The sequence below is a fragment of the Cibotium barometz genome, chromosome 28 (genome assembly GCF_041138505.1).
Source record: "Cibotium barometz isolate CiBa-2024 chromosome 28, ASM4113850v1, whole genome shotgun sequence".
Taxonomy (NCBI): Eukaryota; Viridiplantae; Streptophyta; class Polypodiopsida; order Cyatheales; family Cibotiaceae; genus Cibotium; species Cibotium barometz.
Window position 1 is genome coordinate 38,408,060 of NC_141073.1, and position 23,156 is coordinate 38,431,215.

A 23,156-nucleotide genomic window follows, 5' to 3' on the forward strand; every position below is an offset into this window, starting at 1 on the left:
GGAAACCCATGTCTTTTCGTGTGAATGATTGGGTAACAATGCTTTCCTCTTGCAAAGGTGCCCACAGGGTGAAAAGAACCAAGCGAAATGAAGTGAAATCCCATTGGAAAGGTCGTGTTCTTGCATTCAAAGTGACCGACAATGGCTGGCTTGCAAAAGTTCAACATGTCTCCATGGCCAAAGACATGGTGTTGAACTTGGATGAACATCCAATTCTCCATTCTTACTGTAATTCAACAAAACTTTATCTATTTGATACAACACAATATTTCTCTTTCTGATATATTTGTTGTTTGTTTCATTTCAGTTATCTTTCCGTCAGCAGCTGTGGAGTGGCAGCCTGTTGAGAGCTTAAGTGGTACATTCAAAGCAATTCACAAGGGGATTGCAGATGTCATGTACGCAGACAAACCACCTTCATTTTACAAATCAGTGGATTTATTTGTGTATTTTGCAGAATACAGGGTTCCATCAAGAGAAGGTGTTCATGGAGAATTATATGACATACCTATTCCCACAATAATGTCACTAGAATGGGAAGTTCCTGATCCAAATACCATAACAAGCTTCAAATCCAAAATCAAAGATGATATTCTTAAAGCAATATCTCCTGGAAGGATTTCAAGAAGGATTAAACTTCAATGGTTCTTGCCTATACATGTCTTTGTGGCATGTTTCAAAACAATGGAATTGGAGAGGACAAGAACGATGTGGCTTAATAGAAGACTATCTCTGACTGATCTGGACACTGTACTTGGAGAAGGATGGAGTACCAAGGAAACTTTTCATATGGGGGACAATATCAGTTGTAGAGTAAGCCCAAATTCTTTGTCCATCTCATACCAACTGTGTCGCCAATCCCTAGTTTTGGGCTATGACTATAGGAGATGGAAAAGCAAGCTTGGTAGTTGGGTCCCTTTGGATTCTGAAGAGAATTGTCCAGAGTTTGAATTTAACATCATAGTCCATCCATTCATAGATCCCAGGAAACTCATAGTAACATCAAACTGGCGACTACAACATGTTAGAGAGTCGCTTGAGTTTCTGGACGAAATATCACCTGAATATAGATTCAAAGTAGATGATATTGTTGTCCGTACAAGGATGGAGAGTGTAACCTCATGCATCACATGTCTCCCCCCAAAAAAAGTTGTATTTGAGCCACTTGCAAGGGCAAGTTTGTATAGTTGAAAAGGATTTCTCCAATAATGTAATCAATATATTCTGCTAGATTTCGTCTTGACTTCTTCACAAAATTGGTTAACAAATTGTTCGCGACACAAAACAAGGTTTAACAGTTGAATATCAAATTATTGATACTGAATTTAAGTACAGAATATTGTCCCAAAAAGGGTGTGTTCATATGGACAAAATGAACAAAACAAAATCCAATATGTGGAATCACTCTACAAAATCAACTTTCCTTTTGGCATGAGATGACCCTGCATCTTTAGAGAATCTTTCTCTCTTCTGTTTGCTTCGATCAAATTTTGCTGATTGAGGTTCAAGTTCTGGAGTTTTCAGCACTTGAGGTGTTGGAGAGGAAGACTTTAGAGTGAATTCCCCTAATGGTGGTAAGTTGGGCTCCTCTCTGAGACCTTCACGTGTTGGCGAGGGAGATTTGGCAGTGGGGTCTGGTTTTGGAGAAGGTTCTTTGGAGGTTGGCCTTGGAGACTTGGCAGTCTTCTTGGGGAACATGAACAAGAAATTTAATGGAGAGCCAACATTTGTCCTCTTACTACCTTTGTTGGACAAACGACGCTTCTGAATTTTAAATTTCACTGGTGAGTGAAAAGGAAGACCTTTAGTAGCACTCCTCTCTTTGACAAGGGTCTTCTCTTTGATAGGTGTCTTCTCTTGAGCTGGAGAAGAGCTCTTCTCTTTGGTAGGAGGACTAGGGATTTTCTCTTTGATAGGTGTCTTCCCTTGAGCTGGTGAAGAGCTCATCTCTTTGGCAGGAGGGCTAGGGGTCTTCTCTTTAGCAAGTGGGCTAGGGCTCTTCTCTTTAGCAGGAGGGGTAGGGATCTTCTCTGTAGCCTGAGGGATCTTTCCTTTAGAATGGCTCTTCTCTTTAGAATGGCTCTTTTTCCCCTTGGAAGATCTGCTCTTAGTAGGGCTCTTCTTTCTCTTCTTCTTCTCTTTGGCAGAGGTCTTTTCCTTCTTGAATGAGTCATCCTTGTCTTTGCTTTCCTTCTTCTCCCTTTTCCTTTTCTTTGAAGTTGTATCCTTGGCTCCTTTATTAGGTGGAAAGGGAGAATCAGGATCATATGGATTGATGGATCTGCTCAAAACCATGGACACTGCCTTCTCCCTTACCCAACTTACCCAAGAATCTGGATACTCATGCAACTAAGACAAAAGAAAATAAGAAAGTAAGAAAACAGGTCACTAAATGTATTCACTAAATCAATCAATGGTTTTCATTCATGAACTTACAGGAAGTGTTGTCATTCTAAATCTTGACTCAAGAAATCTCCAAGCATTAGCAAGAACCATCCATCCACAAGATGTTGAGTCTTTCTGCAAGGGAACTTCCTGATTGAAGTACTTAAAATCTTCAAGTTTGTAGTCTACATAGGTAGAAGCTAGAAAACTCAAGATAAGTTTGGCAGCACTGCAAACATAAAATTTTGAGGGTCAACCAAATAATTGAAATCATGCAAGAAATTTGAGGGTCAACCCATGGAAAAGTTGATTCTTACATTTTACTTCTCCCATGGATGGATGCCAAAGAGTTCATAAAGATCACATCTCTATCCAATAGATTGAAGATAATAAGACTCCAATGGCCTTTGTGATAATATGAATACTGAAATTAGTTATGAATACTGTCATGTCTATAATAGGCAAAAGGTAATTGAGTATGAGTCTTACACTTCAACATAAGGGTACACAATGTAATTGCAGGTAAGCATATCAAAGTTTTTGAGAAAACTTGCAAGATCCCCTTGCCTATTGAAAAGGCACTGTGTAACAAGGGGATCAAGAATTGTCACTTGCACAGCCATTGATTCATGAAGATCCCTCATAAGACATCTGGAGACACAAACAAAACATGTCAACAAAATATGGAGTCTGAGAAATTCATCAAGAAAACAAAAGCAAATCCACACAAACCTCAGACAGATGAAGAGGACTGTGTCAGATATCTCAATATTGTGATTCACAAGCATGCTTGTGTCCTCCGGGGCAATGTCACAATACACCTCATCCTCTCCATGCATGGACACATCTACTATCATTTGACCTGTCACATTCTGATAAAGCTCTGAATTGGATGAATGGAGAATTTCAGCTTGCTGAGAAAGAATGGCATCCTCTGAAATCTTCTCCTGCTCTCTCTCTTTTTCAACTTCTTCTTTGATATCCTGAGCTTTTCTTGTATCATAAGAATGAGAAATATCTTCAATAACAACAGATTGCTTGGGTTGCCTTGCTGGAGGGATATTAAGAATTTCAAAAGCTCTCATATCTTGACTTGGAATAGGCTCCAAAGCTTTGTCAAACTTATATCTAAGTCTGGACACAAGCACAAAATCTTTGCTCATAAGAGTGATCCTATGAGCAAATGCAGCAGTAATGTAGCCATCATTCATAAAGTCGATTAAAAAATCTTCAGCAGCCTCTTGAAGACACATGAGGGCCTGGGTCTCCCATCGAACTTTCTGAAGATTTGTGTTTCTCATTTTGGCAACTAACCTTTCTGATATGTCCCTGACAACCCGAGTAAATGGCAGTCGAGGGATGAGAAGACTAGTAGATTTCTGTGCTGCTCTTATCTCTCTTAAGGACTTCACCTGATAATTCAATCTCTTTCTTGCTGTCGCCCTCGCACGAGGCTTTGGAAGAGGCTTTTCTTGTTTGGAAGGTCCTGGCTTGTCTTCAGCTTTTTCAGTCTCCAATGGTGGGTAGACTTTCCTTGCAGTCTGTTTTGTCCTTGCCATTGAAGCTTAAAAAAAGAGACCAGATGAAGTGATTTGTATAATAGGACAAAGAAATGAGGTAGCCCGAACGAAGCGATAGAGCGAATCCAAAGATAATGGAAAGTGATAATCGCTTGATTCGGGTAGGAAATAAAAAAAAGTAGAAGTCCCGAACGAAGCGATGAGGAGAATCCAAGAATCTCGGATGAGTGTAATCGCTTGATTCGGGCAGGAAATAAAGAAAAGTAGAAGTCCCGAACGAAGCGATGAGGAAAATCCAAGGATCTCGGATGAGCGTAATCGCTTGATTCGGGCAGGGAATTGTGAAATCGCTTGATATGGGAAAAGTAGGTTTGGGAAATAATAGGTAGCCTGCTTTCGCTTGATACAGTGTCGGAGAAAAATATGAATATTTTCAACAAAATTAACTTTTTATACCTCGGATACGTCGTACAATGTACCGTTGGGTACACGTGTCATGTAATCATTATTGCCACGTGGCATAAACGGTCACTATTTAATGTGTTTTAATCACGCAACATATATTTTTCAAAACTCACTTTCAATTTTTTTTCCCAGTTTTGGACCACTTATTTGCGTCAAATCAAGCTGTGCACCGTATTCTCTTCCTAGCCCTATTTTGCAAACCTCAAAATTTATTTCGAGACCTTGGAATTGTCAAAGCCCGCACCAAGCGATAGAGGCATTCCAATTTTTTTGGACCTTTCATTTTCGCTTCGTTCTGGCTCATCAGAATTTTTCAGGCATTTTTCTCAAATATCTCAATGAGTAAAGGTGTTGCGGGTCGACATGAACTTGTTGAAGAAAGCCCAAGTGAGAAACTCTTGAATGCTATTTTGCAAGATGGTCATGATATGAAGATATACGTTGATGCGGTGGAGATTTTCAATCCAAGGTTTTCTCTTTCAGATGTTTTGTTGAAGCTAAAGGACATTCTTGAAGATGAGTACAAGCAATTTGAAATGTCAATTCAAGCTCATTGTTTTCGTATCGGAGACCATGATTTTTGTCACCTTACAGATTTTACACAGCTATCTGTGGAGAAAGCCAAAGTAACAAAGAGGTTCAGTAGATTTTCAAATAGAACCTCTTTCACATGCCCTTTATTTATTTCTTGTCCAATCCATAAAAAGCATTGCAACCTTGTCCCCAAGGATGTCTCCTTTCTTTTCTTCCTATTTTTGAAAGCAGAAATACAGGATAAAGAGCAACAACCAGAAATTGATGCAGAGAATGAGGAAGAAAACTTAAATGTCACCACAGTTTCAAAGTTAGAGAAATGTGAGATTTTAGAAGAGGAAGAAATTGATGTTCAAGCAAAGGAGAGAGAAAGTGCCAATCTTGATGTTGCAGAATTTAGGGCTTTCACTATTACTGAAGAGCCCTCAGAGGAAGCAAGCATATCTGAATCCTCTGTTACTCTTCCAAACCTTCCTTTCTTCTATATCAATGAGAAAGATTTTATTCCTCTTTCCTATCTTCAATGTCTCTTCAATATCAGAGAAGACTACTGTATTGCAGCAATTTCAGAAGCTTGTGAAGTGGCCAAAGACTTTATTGATACAGAAGTAGAGCCAAAGGAAGAGTTTTTGGCACTTGATTTGCAAACATCTGACAACTCATTTATCCCTGCTAATGATGCACTTGCCTTGTGCCTTAAAAAAATGGAAGAGGGTAAACCTTCCTTGAGTGATGAGGATTTTGAGAACAGGCTTATTGAGTTAGGTATTGAGTCTTTTGGCAGAGATTTCAAGCTTCAAGCAGATTCTGATAAAGTGGAAAGGGTTGGCTCATGCAACTTGATGAAAGACAAAGTAGTAATTGAGGATGAGTTGCAGAAGGTAGCTTCCATTTAATCTTTTGTTAAATGTTATTGTGATTGTAATTTTTTTTAATTGAGGTTTTTGTCTTGCAGATTGAATTGCTTGATAAGGATGATTTTCTGGGAAGAGCTAGAGGCAGCAGAGTGAAATCTACAGACACTAGGTCAAGAAGGCCTTCATCTGCTCTCATGCACTACTTGCCTACATTGGATAAGGCTGTGTTCTGTGCATTCCACATGAACTTCTCTGAAGATGCTGAGTTGCCAATATTTGCCTTGAAGGTGTTGTCAAGGTTCATGGGATATACTCCCCTTCAAATAAATGCTAACAAGGTTTTGCTTCTGGAGAGAGCTGCTGCTCTTAGAATCTTTGGATATGCTGCAGGTTTCAATGCCTCAAGAGCAGGATACTTTCTTTGCTACTCTAGCTATGCAGCTGCAGCTGAGGTGTCAGATATCAATCTTCTTGGAGGTTATAGAAGGAGAAAATTTTTGAGATACAGAGGTGACATGCCAAGTAGTCCCAAGAGAATCAAATACTAATGTACACGATATTTTGCAAGAACCGATTTTATTTCAGCAAATATTTTGTTAGAGGTACAAATGTGTTAGTAATCATTAGTCTCTTTCTTGAGGTGTTGGTGTAGTTTCAGATTGCTGGGTCTTTGATCTCATCCTTTGTAATTGCCTCCTGTAGAACCAATTGAATAATTCGTTTAGTGCATTGCTTCTTCTTTGTCCACCTCCTCCTCTTCGGGTACATCTAAAAAAGGAAGTTCTCGCTTGATAATGAGACTTTTCCATTCCTTGTGTATTCCATGTTGCAAGTGGTCCTTCTGTAACAAAATATGGTCCATGCAAGTAAAGAATATGCTACAAAGATAATTTTTGTTAGTACATTTAAGAAATTACAAGTAATAAGTCTGGACACACCAATTTATAACTGTTTTGATAAGTCTGAACACTCACCAAGTAATAAGTTATGTCTTTTTCTCCCCAGGCATCTATGATAGCTTTGATCAAAAGCTTTATTGCGTTTTTGAAATCATCTGCATAAGTATTTGAACCAACTTGTCGTCTAAGGACTTTGAAAAAATTGTCGAGTTTTTTCCAAACTTCCATACGTTTGTTGGCTACATCTGGTCTACTTTTGACATTTGTGGTGATGACACATAGTTGTTTCCAACAGTTCCACATTGCGTTGACTTGTTTGGTGTCATGGTTGCTCAAAAATCTTCTCGCTTTTGCTCCTCCCATTGAAACATCTTGCAGAACATCACCTGTACCTCCAGAAAGAACATGATCTTTTTTAAGATGCACTTCCCCACCATGAAAACCCATTTCAGAGAGCAAGGCTTCGCACTTTTCTATGCACTCATCTGCAAGTTGAGTCGGCTTAATAGAATATGCATAGTCCAGATGAAGTCTGAGCAATTTGTCCAAGATTCTTATCTCTGCATGAAATGTACATATATGTACATTTTTCAAATGTATTGGTAGAATTGGATCCCATATTTTAATAGAAGTTGGATAATCGACAACATTCACATTATTTTTGGATGGTGGTTTTTCAATCTCATTTTTTGCAAGCCATTCTCTTGTCCCTGTGCTTGCCATGCAATAAAGACATGGATATTTGGTATTTGCTCCTCCACATACACTTCAACGCCTTGAGGTCGGCACTCAAATGCCATTCCACAATGAAATCACCTATGTCGTCAACATGAAGGTGTTCACCTGTATTTTGGCTCTGAATAACTGAAGGAATGTCTGTTTTTGAGAAGAGCCACTTTAATGTTTCATGACTCTCTACTGGTACCTGAGCTGATCCAATCCACCATAGCTCCATTTATGATTGAGTTTTGTGGTATGGAGAATCAAGCTTACCTTGACTATAGTCCAATGCTTTATTCATTAGGGATATAGATATTCTTTCCATTTTTTGACATTTTTGGATTTGAGCTTCATCTAATTTTAAAACAAATACAAGTTTTCCTTCACAATCTATTTCTCTTATGTTGTAATATCTCACCATAAAAGATTGGACTTTTCTAATGTTCATCCAAATATTATTATAAACGTTGTATTCAAAAGATGATTTTTTTTTCTCTCTCATATGGCATTGTTCCCTCAATATGGAAATACTCTCCGAAATGTTTAGAAATTTCCTCATTTAACAGAGTTATATATTTTCCAACATTGTGAGGTCTAGGCAACCCAAAAGCTTTGATTTTGTAATACTTAAGGACCGTGAACCAGGTTTTAGAGATGGCTCTGTATCCCTTTCTACTCACTCCCACTGTGTCACAAACTTCTTGCATTTGGGAAGGCTGGACTAATAAGTCCATATCTTTTAATAGATGTTGAAAGACCAGTTTTTTTTTTAGTTTGATTTTCAGGAAGCTCTAAAAGTTTCAAGATATCCGACCTATTCATAAGCACATTCAAAAATCTTACCCTTTCCTGAGCATTAGACATGTCAAATCCTAGAAGGTTAGTAACATGATCTCTTACAAGTTTTAACCTTTTTTTTCTTTGTCCAGATCTCTCTGTTAAGTTAACTACATCCCGCATTCGTTTTACTCGTGCTCTTAATCCTATTGGAGTTTCTTTTAAGGTTTTCAATTGATCATTTTCTTGTTTCAAAGACACTATTTTGTTTTCAAGTTCTATAATTTTTGTTGCATTCAAAGATGAAGTATTTTGAAGATATGTAGTATATTCTGCATAATTAATATGTGATTGAGATAGTCTTGAACTATAACCAAGTAAGCTATCCTCCCCATCACCAACAAATCTAATCAAATCATGTGGTGTGTGAAAAGAAGGATACCTTCCTGTTTTGGGATTCATTTGCACATGAAAGGGATCTTTGGTAGACACTCCGTGTAGTTGCATACTCTTGGTTGAGCTTGATATTCAAATGAAACTTACGATTAGATGTATCACTCATTACTAACCGAGCAAAAAATATAAGCAGAGCTATTAGATCATGAGAGACACAGAAGAATGAGAATGAGATGTAGCTTGTGAAATTTTTAGAGAAGCAGAGGAGTGAAATTTTTTTGGAGAATGGATAAGAGCGCGTTTGGAGAGAATGGTCATTTTGCCGCGTAGTCACTAAAAGAGGACAAATTTCGAGACGAGCCATTAAAGAGTAGCATGAAAATGATATATTTTTTTAGATTTTAAAATATGCACTTAGATACGTATTCAATCAGATAGATACGCTTTAAATACCCAAAACGGCTAAATTTGGAGCCGTTTTGACCGTCAACTCATGCCTCATGAGTTGACTTATCCCCACAACTGTCTCTCTCTCTCTCTCCCTTGTTCTTCTCTGTGTATGTCTCCCACATGACCTAACCCTAATTCTTCCTTCTCCCACACAAGAAAGAGGTGCCAGCGAGAATGCCAACGGAGCCACCATGCTCCCCGACCTTGTCGTCCACATAGAAGCAATCAATCCGTGATAAATTAGTCCCTCCCTGCCGGCGATCCAACCGAGAAAAACTAAGACTGTCCTGAGAACGGGAGAAAGCCTCATGCTGCCATGCATCAGTGATCCGCAGTGTCGTACAAAATCTCTCCTAAGTTGCAAGCTCCGTGTGACGTGCACTGTAACATGACTTCCTCCCACCCTATCGGTCGGGTCCTCAAGCATGTTGAAGTCTCCCCCAACACACCAATGTGCGGCCTCGGGCAATGCATCTGTAAAACAAGGGTCCACAACTCTGCTCTGGCACTAGCATGATTGGGCGCATAGACATTGAGCACACCAATGTGCTCATCATGCATCCTCAAAATAACATACTGTGCTCTACCAAGCACAATGACCCCGCGATCCACAATGGCCTGCCGCCATGCATCCGCAAAATGACCATACATACTCCTCCCTGCCCTCCCAAGCGGCCAAAACCTGCAGACCAAAAATTGTCCCATCTACCAGGCATCACTGAACCGTATCTCCGAATCCTGCTCTCACTCACATGGTGCTTCTGCATCATCAAAATATCAACACTGCCCCCAACCAGGCATCTCTGAAGCTCCTGCCTCAAGCAACCACGATAACGTACATAGTGTGCGTCGCCAAGGCCCTGTACATTCCATGAGATGATCCTCATGGATGACCTGCTGAGGTGGAGGCTGTCTCAGCCATACGGCCGGCCTTCGCAAGCGGCTTGGATGGAGAGTAATCCCCATCCGAGCGACTACGAATCTGCCCACCCGGTGTGCTACAAAGAGTCTCGGACTAGGCGCCAGTGGGCTGTGTCGTCCCATAGCGACTGCCTCCCGCTCGGAGAAAGAATCCTCATGTATGCATACATAGCCAGGGTCTCGCGCTAGGTCTGCCACTATGCGAACCACCAAGTGTCAATTCCTAGAGGCATCCGCACTCCCGGTATCAAAGAAATGTGCCAACTCCCAGAGTTGGCCTACCATGTCTGTAATCTCCAAATCGCTCACATGGTGAGAAAACTCAACTACCTGTGTCTGCAAAATACTAATAGTAAGATCCAGAGTCCACTCCCGGTCCGCTAGTGCCGCAAAGAGGGAAGGAGAAGGCCACCGCTGAATCAAGTGCCTCCTCCCCTCGGGCCGGAAGTATCACCACATGAACTCTGATAGGTGCTGGGCCCTCCGCTCCAAATAGGCGTGTAAAGGAGTAGTAGTCGAAAGCCTCCGAGCGCTGTCTAGTGTCAAGACTACTCAGCCGATTGCGGATCGAGGATATCCGTGAAGCACGAATCGGCATGGTAGGTCTCCTCTACGGTACACGAGCAAGGTCGATGCTCAGTGCCACAGGTGAGCGCCAGGGCACTGCCAGTGCCTCCCGGGGAGCTGAGGCGAGCGGAGGGGTAGAAGGGGGTGGGGAAGGAGACGCTGAAAATGCGGGAGCGGGAATGGGAGGAGGCGAGGGTGGAAGGGAGGAGGGAGGGGGGGACGGGGGAGGGAGGGGTGGAGGTGGAGGTGAAGGGGGGGGTGCTGGCATCTCCTGATCCTCAATCTGTGCTGGGGTCTCCTCCTGGAGGGGAGCAAAGCTGTTTCTCCTGGAGGGGAGCAAAGCTGTTCCTCACTGGAACCCAATGATGCTGAGGCTGTGTCTGCTGCTGCTGCATCGGTCTCGAGGCATGCTGCTGCTGTGGTTGTCTCCCTTTACGGTGCCCCTATCCAGGCTGCTTGCCGAGCTACATCTGTGGGCTGCATCTGTGCATCAGAGGTCTCTGTGGGCTAAGCAGGTGTCCCGGAGGCTGCTTGCCGAGCTGCATCTGTGGACGGTACTGCGGTGAAGGTCGGGGTCTCCTGCGAGGGTAGGCTTTGGCAGGTGGCCGACCTGCCTGCATATAAAACACTGGTTCGGGAGCCCCGAAAACTCCACTCTCTGATCGATCCATCCCCTCCCCAGCCTAGGTAACTAAATGACCTTCGGAAGGGAGGAGATCTCAGGAACCAAAACTCTGACCGAAGGCAGGCCCGCTGCTCTAACCACCACTGAAGCTGCTGTGGGGCCAGTCTCAAGCACCGAGCCCACCAATGATCCTATCCTGGAGAGGAGCGGAAGGCTGCTGCGACGAAGTCTAGGAAAGCAAACTGTGACATGGAATAGGCGCTCTCCCTGTTCGGCCGTCGCTACTGGATCGAAACCATGCTGCTAATGTCTGAAGAAGGCCCGAGTGCCCCTGATGTCAAGGGGACTCATGGCTAGGACCTGGGCCACGCTCTGGGTTGTCTCAAACTCAATCTGGTAATGGCCGTGGCCAACGTCCAGGATCTTGCCCACATTTGCAAGAAGGCGGGCCTGGAGAAGATCCCGGATCTCCCCTCTAGCTGGGGCGGGTGCCAACTATACGGCAGATGGTGGAATGTGCCTGGAGGCGTTCCACCTCTGCGGCGAGGCTCGCTTCCTCTTCTGGCGAAAGAGAAAGCCTGATGGGGGTATCCTCAGGGGCGGGCGAGGGGGCTGCGAAAGAGTCCCTCTGAGGTGGGGCGGGAGGGGCCTGCGCAGGGGGGGGCAGGCGGCAGGGGGCGGGACACGGACGGGGGCGAAAGGGGGGTAGACGGGTGCGGAGGAGGGCGGGGGGCACGAAAGGGGGGGTAGACGGGTGCGAAAGGGGGGCGGGCACGGCAGGGGGGGACGACGGCGCGAGGAGGCGGGACGAAGGTGCGAGCAGGGGGGGGAGGCGAGAGCTTCAGTGAGCTGAAAACCGGGTCCCTTTTGAACTTTTACTCTTACTATGCTATCATATATCTCAAAAGTCCTCCCTGGTTTACTTCCTAGTTTGCTCCCTAATGTACTCAGTGTTAACTCCTTGAACTTCCTCTCCATCTAGCATGGGTTTTCTAGGTCCTCTCTAGAGTTTACTTCCTTAGATGTCCTCATAGTTCTCTCTCTCTCTCTCTCTCTCTCTCTCTCTCTCTCCTAATTCCTCCCTATTTTACCCCCAATTACTTAGGCTCGATTACTCTAGAGATGTCTCTAGAGATTTCTCTGTAGTTTACTCTCTCTCTCTCTCTCTCTCTCTCTCTCTCTCTCTCTCTCTCTCTCTCTGAGGCATCAGTTTCCTAAGTCCTCCCTATTTTAGCTCCAATTACTCAGGCTTGATTACTCTAGAGATGCCTCTATAGTTTACTCTCTCTCTCTCTCTCTCTCTCTCTCTCTCTCTCTCTCTCTCTCTATGTTTCCCCAAATTCTCCCTACTTTCCTCCCTAGCTTACACCCTAGTTTAGTCTTTAATTTACCACTGTTAGACCATGCAACACCCAATCTTTTGTCTTTCTTCACATATTTGCAAAGATGAAAATGGTGAAAAGAAGAATTTTTTTCGTTAAAATAGAATGAACTAATTTGCCATCAACATTGGTAATTATGTTAGATCTTTGAGATATAAAGTGAATGAATAAACCATTACTTAAAATGTTTGGAAAATAATTGAAATTTGTAAAACATGGCTTACAAAAACCAAAATATATAATCCAACTTCAGAAAACACAAAAAGAAAATTCAACACACATACCATAAGCTCAAGTAGATCAATAAAATGACATTACACAGTATATTGGTATGAAAGAAGGCATACACATACGAATGTAGAAGGTTCGTTATGTTGATTTGTTTCAACGTCATTTAGAGCCTCATCTCCATTATGCATTACTTATACTTCTTTTGATTACATACTTTTAATGAATCCTTTGAAGTGTTTTTGAAACATGCTATTTCTAAAGAATGAAGTACATGACAATAATGTTAAGCACATAAAAATTGATTAGCATTGTAGTCACATATTTCTCATAACCTTGTTTTCTGAATAGCAAGAAGACATTCATCTCTTGATGCCATCTATCTTGCCATTGGCTTGCCTAAGAATAGGTCAACAAGTTTCTCCTTTTACCTACATTTTGTGAATGGTCCCATTCCGCTCCCACCTTTCAAACCTTTGCAATTATTCTAACAATTTTGTTGTGCATTGGAGAATCGAATTTTGCTTTGTTTATTAAACGATGATAAAGAGGCTCTTTGGAATTCACCACCTATAAGCTGCCAGCTTTTTTACAATGCGATGTTCATTTCTATATCATGTGCATCATTAGATAGCTTATCGTGTCAAATAATGTACACTTTTTAGGGCAATCCTCACTAGTGCGACAATGACGAGATGAACATATATACCACCTAGAAGTTGAATATCTTTGTGAGGAATTAATTGTACATAATTTAGTGAGCAGGAAGGATAAAGAAATGAGAGAGAGAGAGAGAGAGAGAGAGAGAGGTCAATTAACATCGTCGGGGGCCACATATGGCCTATGGGACGACCCAAAAGCGTGTACAAAGAAAGGTGTCTCCTCTTGAAAAGAGGGAATGGTTGATACAATTGGGGGGTGCGACCCATGGGTCGGTCAAGGCTAGGTGCTACATCAAGCTTGATTAGAGCAACCATAGGGGGGGATACAAAAAAAAGAGGGAAAACTACGCTGTGACGCTGAGTACAGGGCAGCTTTTTCAACTACAATAATTGAGTGTGTTTAGCTCAAATGCTTTATTATTGATTAGTATGTGCAGGTTTCTAATTCAAGCACAGTTTCCATTTTCAGAAGTTTCATGTTTTAGTAAGAAAAGTTTTGAATTTAGGTGCAATTTCTAGTTTTGGCAGTTTTCAATTTTAGTATATGAAGTTTCTAATTTGGGCAGAGTTTCCATTTTAGGAATTTTTTTTTGTTTTAAAGTTTTCAATTTAGGTGCAATTTTTAGTTTTGGAAATTTCTAGTTTTAGTATGTGGAACTTTCCAGTTTTGGCATTGCTTCCTATTTTGGAAAGTTTCCAAAAAGCAAGGCTTGCCCCAAAAGCAAAAGCCCAAATCTTCTTTTTTTAAAAACTAGCACAAAAAGTGGAAAAGGAGTGGACAAAAAGCCATGCACACTCAAAAATTGACCTTCCCTTTTTAGTGGCTTTTGGCAAAAGCGGAGGAGGAGTATTAAAGCATGCACTTTTCGTGAAAAGCTATGAAGCCTATAAAAAGACACCCAAGGGGGCACTTTAAGATGATCAAGTCATCGAGGATCACACATGGGCAAGCAAGAGACGCATAAGGAGCGGATTGTGTAGTACACCAAGGGAGAGAGCAAAAGAAGAAGAGTGGCGTGCGTGTGTGTGTGAGAGGACAAATCCCACCATTGTAATCAAGTATTTTGAGAAGAATTTCAAGTGTTTGATTGTGTTTAGTTCTTTGCCAAGTGTGTACATTGAGTGGAGGTTAAGGGTGTGTGCATAGGCGTGCATGTGTGTGTGTGTATCCCCCAGTGACACATCAAGAGCCATCCGTTGTGACACAGTGGTGGTGAAGTGCAGTTTTGTTCTTGAATTCTTGGTAAATTTAGAGGCTAGATTCTCGAGGTGTCGTCAATGTAGCACCCATTTGACAAAGCATATTTGGATATCTTTAGGGTACATATAGATAGTGCTAATACTGCTTGTGATGATGACGATGATGAGTGATGCATGAAGCTGGAGTTAACCATGTGTTTTCTCGCTTGGTGAGTGCTTGGGTGGAAGAAAAAAGAGTGCCCAATGCATGTGTCAATTATGCTTCTAGAAGGTAATGTAGCCTATGCAACCTATGTCGCATCTAGAACGACTGCTGATTTGGCGAGGTTTATCCACTCATCTCACGATGCACTTGTGCGTGAGTGTAGGACTCTCCACCACTCCACTGACTCTTAAAAAAATAAACTTCGCCTCTTATGCTCATCTCATCTAGCATGAGTGACACACTTGATCAGCTCAACCCTCTAGCTTGAGCAGAAGCCTATTAACTACAAACCGTACCAGATTTTAATAGGGCTTAAAGCATTGGGACAAACACTTTGCTCATTTAATGGCTTAGCAGCCTGACTCTTGACTATGCTCAAGGGTTCTCTTTTGGACCCTGGCGACTTGACTTAATTGAGAGAGCTCATTATAGTAGTATAGCTCGCTCCCCCGAAGTTCACTATTGTTATGTGAGTGAACTTTCTTGAGAATTTAAATATATTTATTCAATAAAAATTATAGTTAGAGATGAGAGTATATGAATATCTCTAAATAATTAGAAAAATATAAAGAAAATAAATTTGTGATAAAAATAGCGTCTTTATGACAGAGATCCCAAAAAGCAGGTCGATTTTTGCATACGGTTGAATTTAGCAAAACAGCCCACGATGAGTTGTAGACCAAGCCTATTCCCATAATTTTAAGTACCAACTCGACTATATTCTGGCGAAAAACCAAAGAGATTCAGTGGCTTTCTGCAAGTTGCAGGCCTAGTATACTTGTATATAGGGAGCCAAGACAGGCAGAGACAAGCAAACGTCTACATGGAGTATTAGTTCTCTTATTGTTTTCCTTATATGTTTTAATTATTTCATGAGAGAGAGAGAGAGAGAGAGAGAGAGAGAGAGAGATTAAACATGGTTTGTAAGAATTGTAGGTTCCTTGGATGAAGCTCTCTTTTCTTTCTATCTTCTCTTTTCTCCTCTAATGAGAAGATGTATGATTGTACCAAATTACTTTATACCTTAATAAATCATTGAAATACTTATATGTGAGATCACGGGTCTTGCATATGGGGGGATATATTGGACCCAATGCTTTTGTCTTGTGTTCATAAATATAAGTTTTTCGTTTAATTCTTCTTCTAAGGTTGATGTATTAACTTGTAGTTAACTTATTTAAATAATTTATAAAATTTATTGAAATCTTGTAATTGGAGAAAAAGTTATGTAATAGTGGTATTAGATCTACTGGCCAAGTACAAGGTCCTTTCACATGCTTAGGGAAAGAAAATCAAAGATGTGGGTTATAGACTAACCTATTAATAATTAGACTATAGTGCTTTTGCTATTTTGCAGAACATCATTGCAATCGAATCTATGTAAGATGCTACCTTCCTACTCTTAACTTAATCTTATGATTGCCAAGTTTCATATTTATTATTCAAGTTTATTTCAACTTCAAATAGGAATTAATCTTTTCATTATCATCTCCTTTGACATTAAGGTAAGCACATATATTTAGACTTGTTGATTTGAGCCATTTCAAACCTAAGGATTGCTTTCCTCAAATTTGAGAGATTCTTGATATCTTATAAAGGTATTTATACAAGCCTCAATGAAATTATGACTTACATTTTTTACAAGTTTATTTTGTTCGGTTTAATTTGATCTATCTTTCTTTTATGTGTTGAACTTTGTTATTTTTCATTCATAAGAGTGAGTTATTATTAAATAGTTAAATTCAAGTTGTCATTTTATTAATCAAGATTGTTAGAATTGTTGTTAGTCATTCATATTTATATTTGTATTTAAACTTTCAATGTATTGAAAAGTTATTTCTATCTATTGTTTATTTATAATCTCACATCCTCTCAGATAACTTTTCAACACTCAAGGTTAGTATGTATTATCTTGTATCCATAATCAATTTATCTTTCATTGTTATGATAAGTTTTTCACGAATTATCTTCAAGAACTTTATATTCCCTATCCAAAGAAAGCATAACGATTCACATCTCTTGAGGTGTTAAATTGTTTTGACAGATAATTTCAATCACACCACAACAATGGAGGTATGTGTTAACTTTATTTAACCAACCATTCACATCATTTTTTTAAATAATAAAATACGCACTCTTCCAGAACAGTTATACTCTATTATCAATTCTTAAATGGATACCTGAATGGTTTTGTCCCACCTATCCCAATCTCACCCAATATTACTTTCAAACACGGGCCAGTTGATATGATGCAATTGAGTACAGTTGCTATCCTGGGCAGGAGGGATGTCATGGTTTGTTCGTCCATCTTTCTGTGGTTAATTGGACATTTGTTTTCTCGGAAAAGAGGCACTGATCTGGTGTGTTTGATCAACCCCTCTGGGGTCATTTAGGGATGCCCATGGCTTAGAGAAAACTGGACTTGAGTACGGGTTAGTACTCATGATTGTTGTAGTTGTGAGCTGCTAACATTGTGTGATGGTGGACAACTAGTATAGTTGGAGAGAGTCTGAGAAGGTGTTGCTTATTAGCCAGGGTGAATATGGCATGAATATAAGATAATGGATCGAGATGGTTGATATCTTAACAACAATATTGGGCTTTTGGTATGACGGGTATGCTTCTTATCAACAACTGTTATTATTTTTTGAAGAAAAAAAGAAATATATTTAACATGCATACTTTGTTGTTGATGGTTTTGGTAGGACTTGCCAAACACACTTTATTGGTAATGTATGATCTAATGTACCATGTGCACAACCCTGCTGGTTTGTTGGACTTTTCTTTTGTTAAATTTCTAGACGAGGTTTTGCAAGCTACGCAACTGAGAACAATTGCTTTCTTAACCGAGAGGACTGTTGAGACAGGCAGACGTCTATAGGGAGTATTAGTTCTCTTATTGTTTTCCTTATATGGTTTATTACTTCATACCTTAATAAATCATTGAAATAATCATATGTGAGATCGCGGGTCTTACATATGGGGGGATAGATTGGACCCAATGCTTTTGTCTTGTGTTCATAAAATATTTTTTCATTTAAGTTTATCGTTTAATTCTTCTTCTAAGGTTGATGTATTAACTTATAGTTAACTTATTTAAAGTAATTTGTAAAATTTGTTGAAATCTTGTACTTGGAGAAAATGTCTTGTAATAACTATTGTATGCCGTATGGTAACACGTGAGTGTAAGGGAGGGTTTTTTTTGGAGGAGGCACATAAGTGTATACGATAGGGGTAGCCCCCATTTATTTCTAATACCTAGCGTAAATGTAAGGGAGTGGGGCGGGGGGGGGGGGGGGGGAATGCCAAAGGAGGAGAAAATGCATGACTTCCAGAGACTCCACACCTATAAAGCATTAGAATTCAAGCTGCCTAGTTTTCTACATCATCGAGTGTGAGAGAGTCTTGGGTCTTCGGGGCTCACATTTTCTCATCTCTTTTGAAGCAAAGAAACAGAGAGTTCACCAAAGCTTTACCTCCTGTGAAGCCTTTCTCCTTTAGCCTAGGGAGGTCCCAAAATTTAAAATTCATGGCTTTAAGGGCCCTAGTTCTTAGGGACTTGGAAATTCGTTCGTGATAACTCCAGCCTTAATAAGGATTGTAACCTCTTGCATTAGATTGGTTTTCGCCTAGTGAAGAAAATTATTTCTTTGCATGCATCATTTTCATTCAAAGTTTTGTACGAGAATCTTTCTATTGAGGTTTTAAAGGAGGGAGATGACAGTGAAGATATTGGATTAGTAAGTTTTAAAGTTTTTAGAAAAGTTTTTATTTTCCTTAAATTGTTGTTTTTTAAGTATTTTTTTAATAGGATCGTGTTTTTGAGTTGCGTGGCATAACTATTGCAGATGGAGGCGGCTTTGAAGGAGCAGGATTGATTGCACATGCAATTCTTAAGTGAGGATAGTTTTAGCCAAATTATACTTTAGTAGAGTTATGTTTTGGCTATCCAAAGTTGTATTTCTGGGAATCTTTTGGTGATAAACTGAGTTGTAACAATGCTTAGAACTTTTTGAAAAATTTTAACCAAAGTTTATGAAAGATAACCATAGTTGTACAGATTTATAACCAATTTTTGGTTGGATGAAATATATAATAGAGGTTCTTAAGAAAATTATGCATTCTATTTCTTTTTTGTTGGTTGATGAACGTGTATTTCTTTATGGTGCTTGTTGATTCTCTTGGTTACTATTTGAATAGAAGTGCGCAAGTAGCATGTCACAGGTTGTATGCAAGTAGATTATTTTACACTTTGTGGCAACAAGCGTATTACTCACTTTGTGCATTTTATTTCTTTTTGTATTCATTGAACTTTTCTTTATGACACGTGGTCTAGGAGGTTGGAGAGGCCACAAAGGGTTCCCATTTCTTTTGGGAAATGTGGGCACGATCCCGGAAGTTGGCGTGCCAACTCAACCATGCAATACACTGCGTGTGAGCGTGGATGTCCACGTGGATAGGCAATTTGATATTCACCATAGTAGATTGACTTGGGTTTCAAGCCTTGCTTAAAATAAGCTTAGGGTGGTGTCACAATAGGGTGAACGCCTAGCTGCTTAGCCGAAATGGGCCAATCAACTCGTTTGCCTCTCTTGAGCTGTCACACTAGTAGGCGGACAGCCATGCCAAGCGATGTGGACATTAGGGTTCGGGAAAAGACGGGTTGGCTTCATCCAAAACTTGTTCAACTTTGGGAAGAACCTTTTCAAATTTGCAACAGAAGGAAAGAATCCTCTTGTAGATTTACAAGTTTTAGTTACATTTTTTTGCAAGTTATTAAGAAAATGCCTACCCAAATTGGTGATTACCTCTTCAAAGCAAAGTGAAAAGGATTCAAGTAAGGTTGCATAAAAACTATTTCCCAAACATTGGGTCACATGGCAATCTAGGTCACACCCCACTTTCCTCGATTCCTATCTGGCATGTTCACCTTGCCCACCAGTTGCCTCCTCAGCACCTTTCCCTTATCTCTTATGCTGCACTAGACTTCAGTGCTAAAAAAAAACTGAGGTGAAATTTGAAAATACCGGAGAAATAGCATGCCTTTAAATATAAGGGCTAAATTTTTCTAGTTTTAATTATAAATACCGAAAAATGAAATAATTTTTAAAATATTGGCTATTTAGGAGGGAAATGAGGTGCCATATACCTCTACAAGAAAGCGCGGGCAAGGTAGACAAGGTTACAAGATAGCATATCAATTGGGTGTCTGCCTAGCTGGGTCACGGGACTAAATGACACATTATGAATCAGGAGGGATCTAAGGCTGAAAAGAGGCGTTGGGATCTTGCTCAATCTGGATTGTCGGATTCTCGTCGGGCAAGTGAACTAGGGGTGAACTCAGCGTGAACTAGGGGTGAACTTAGGAGGGGTAAACTCAAGGGTGAACTCGGGGTATACCATGGGGAATTTTGGGACTTAGAAAATTTTCGAGGGGTTGAGCTCAATGCAAAAGAGGATTCGAACTTGGAACCAGCTGCTCAAGCTTTCAACATCTAACCACTATGCTATACTTTCCAAGAGTGCTTTTAAATTGAAATCTTGGTATTTTGTTCCGTAGTTCACTTTCTTGCTGGAAAATGTTTCCCTATTTCACTTTCTTGCCGGAAAAGGTCTCCCTAGTTCACCTCGACTTTACTCGCATGAGTTTACCCCTCGTTTACTCTCGAGTTTACCCGTAGTTCACTTGAGAATCCAACGGTGTTGATCAAATCCCGATCACGACGCTTCTTTCCAACCATAGATCCCTATTTATTCATGATGTGTCACTTAGTCATGAGGCTAGCTGGGGAGTTGAATCCTTGACTTGGGTTACATAACTCACCACCTCAAACCAGGAGGACAATCGCCCACTGATAGCAGATGAATTTTTAACGTTTGCGTTGGAACTTGCCTTTATTTTTACCGGATCAAAAAAATGTTTTTGTCAAGGATTGCACTGGATGCTCGGCCAAGAGTTGCATAGTTGGGCGGTGCCTTAGTGCGTGGGCTTGCTGAGTACCCCCCCCGCCCCCCCCCCCCCCCCCCCCCCCCCCCCCCCCCCCTCTTGATCGTGATGGTGGTAGCGCAAGTCTCTGCGGACTTGGTAGCGAAGGAAGTTCGAGGCCATGGTGGTTTGCAAATGCGTTTCTATGAGAACATGCCCTAATGTTCCTCTGCTGCCGCTGCAAGGTCGCCCAGCATGTCCATGACCGCAAGGTGGGCACTCTCTCACAACTTGTATGAGCACAGAAGTGGCCATGTTTTCTGAAACTCTTTGGCATTCTTCTTTGCACTTTGCACAAGTCTGCATCATGTTACGTTTTTTGAGGTTGACAAATGTTGGTAGTTTTCTTTAGCAAGCCTTGTGTCTAATAAGAAGCCTTGTGTCTAATGTTTTGAAGAGCAAGCAGCGCTACAACTTACCTGATGTGGGTCCATCTATTTCTTGAATGTTCAGCTGATATCGGGCTTATATGTTCTAAGTAGCGCACATGTCAAGTTGTAGAGCAGTAATGTGGAGATAGATTGGTTTCCGAATTTCAATTCATGAACAGGCTCTGTTTGAGCGGTGTGCATGTGAAAAACGTAGAGAAAATTGGGAATATGTGAAATTATCATGTGCTTTTTGGTTTACTTCTTTGATTTGGGGCTACATTTTGTTTGATGGAACTGGTCAAGTGATAGAAACTTAGCTGGTTGGTTTTCATGTAAAACTTGTGTATGTTGTAGCACCTAGTTGTTTTAAAGAAAGAGTTGATCTTATAGTTGGACAACCAGTGAGGTATAGTTTGTCTGCTTTGTTAATCTCGTTGCTTGGTTTGCTGTTGTTACTTAGTTGTTTGAATTGTCATCGGCAGTCTGTCTTTCAAAATTTCTTAACACGTTTGATAGAAATCCTTGTTCTCTTTGTATTTCTACTTGCTTCAAACTGATGGACATGTCTAGTCTTGCAGCTTTTGTGTCTAAATTTACTTTGACTAAGTAAGTAGGTAATTTGTTTAATCTAATAACATTGTGTGGTTCGGTCTTTGTTTCTTTGACAGTCATCATTTTTGTTTTTATTTGCTGTGTGTCAGACTATTATGGCCTTGTGATGGTATATATACATCTTGTTTGGGCGAGGTTAATGATTCATGCATGTATGTGCATCTAATGGTGTCACTTAAAGCATCGTGGCACATTCCTAGGCTGTCATGACGTATTAGACCATTTCTCTTTCCATGTTTGAATTTTTGTTGGCTCTTCCAAGTTTTACACAAGTATATCCAATTAGAGGCCTTTCCAAATTTGTGCTGAGCTATGCACCTTTGCAGGACAGCAATCAATTTCATATTCCGGCTCACTTTGATGAAGTTGAGGTGAACTCCTCCAATGCTTTCACCAGCCACCTCCTCACATGGGCTCGTTTGAACGTTATGTAAGGGGAGAGACTTGAGAGTGTGAAAGTTATACACATCACACGCATGAGGAAGTTAGGGTTGCATCTCACATTAAAGGGGTGTGTGTTTGTCTTATCCATCTCGTGGATTTGGTTTGTCCTCTGGAAGAGTTTGAGAAGCTTACTGCTGAGTTGTCCTCCTCTAGAATGCAAAAAGCTTGGGACCGGCATGTAGATGAACTCACGCATTTTGTCAGAAAACACAACGCTCACATCTTGCGTTGTGGGTAGACTGCTTTGCCAACTGCCACTGATCCTTTCGCTGCCATTGCACCACGAGGCACAACACCTAGCATGCCCAGTGATTGAGCTTCTGCTTCTCAACCAATTCCCTTGAAAAATCTTTGCTTGAACTTGAAGAACATCTCTAGCAGAGTGTGATTGGAACGTACACCTCGTCGAAGTAGGTGGCCCTTTTTCGGATCTTCTTCATCTTTTCTACATGTTCTCTTGAACAACCTAGACCCCTGTTGGTGGTGTGTGATGTCTTTTGATCAAAGAGCCTCACCACTGGTCTGAGTGGAGTTTGCCCCAGAATATTTTTCTTTGCCATTGTTAGGGGTCTTCATTCAACCTGGGCAGCTTCCTCATACTCTTCCGGATTATCTTAAGATGTGCTTTTTGCTTTTTCTACCATTGCTTCTCCAGTGCCCCATTCCCATGTGTTGATACTTGCGGGTGGTTGCATTCTAGGTGGGAGTATTCTCCTTCCCTCGGGAGTCTGTTGAGAACAAAAATTGGGAGCATGGATGTTCTAGGGAAAGATATTCTTTCTACATTTCTAAAGTAATGCGGCAATTCCATGTCCACCTTTAGGCAATGCAGAAAACATTATATGAGATGCTTCAAAGAATGGGTTGTCTATGCTGGCCCATGGAGCAGAAGAGCTGTTAACTAGTAGATCCTTTAGACGTTCATTTTCTTTGAGCAAATCTTAGTTGGC

At 40.8% G+C, this 23,156-nt stretch overlaps 1 long non-coding RNA gene across 1 annotated transcript; it reads left to right on the forward strand.

Annotated features, from left to right (window-relative positions):
* The first annotated feature begins 20,853 nt into the window (after positions 1–20,853).
* Positions 20,854–21,408, forward strand: LOC147622812 (uncharacterized). The gene is made up of 2 exons (XR_015269584.1): positions 20,854–20,991; positions 21,177–21,408. It is a non-coding gene; the product is annotated as an uncharacterized LOC147622812 (long non-coding RNA).
* The last annotated feature ends 1,748 nt before the right edge of the window (positions 21,409–23,156 follow it).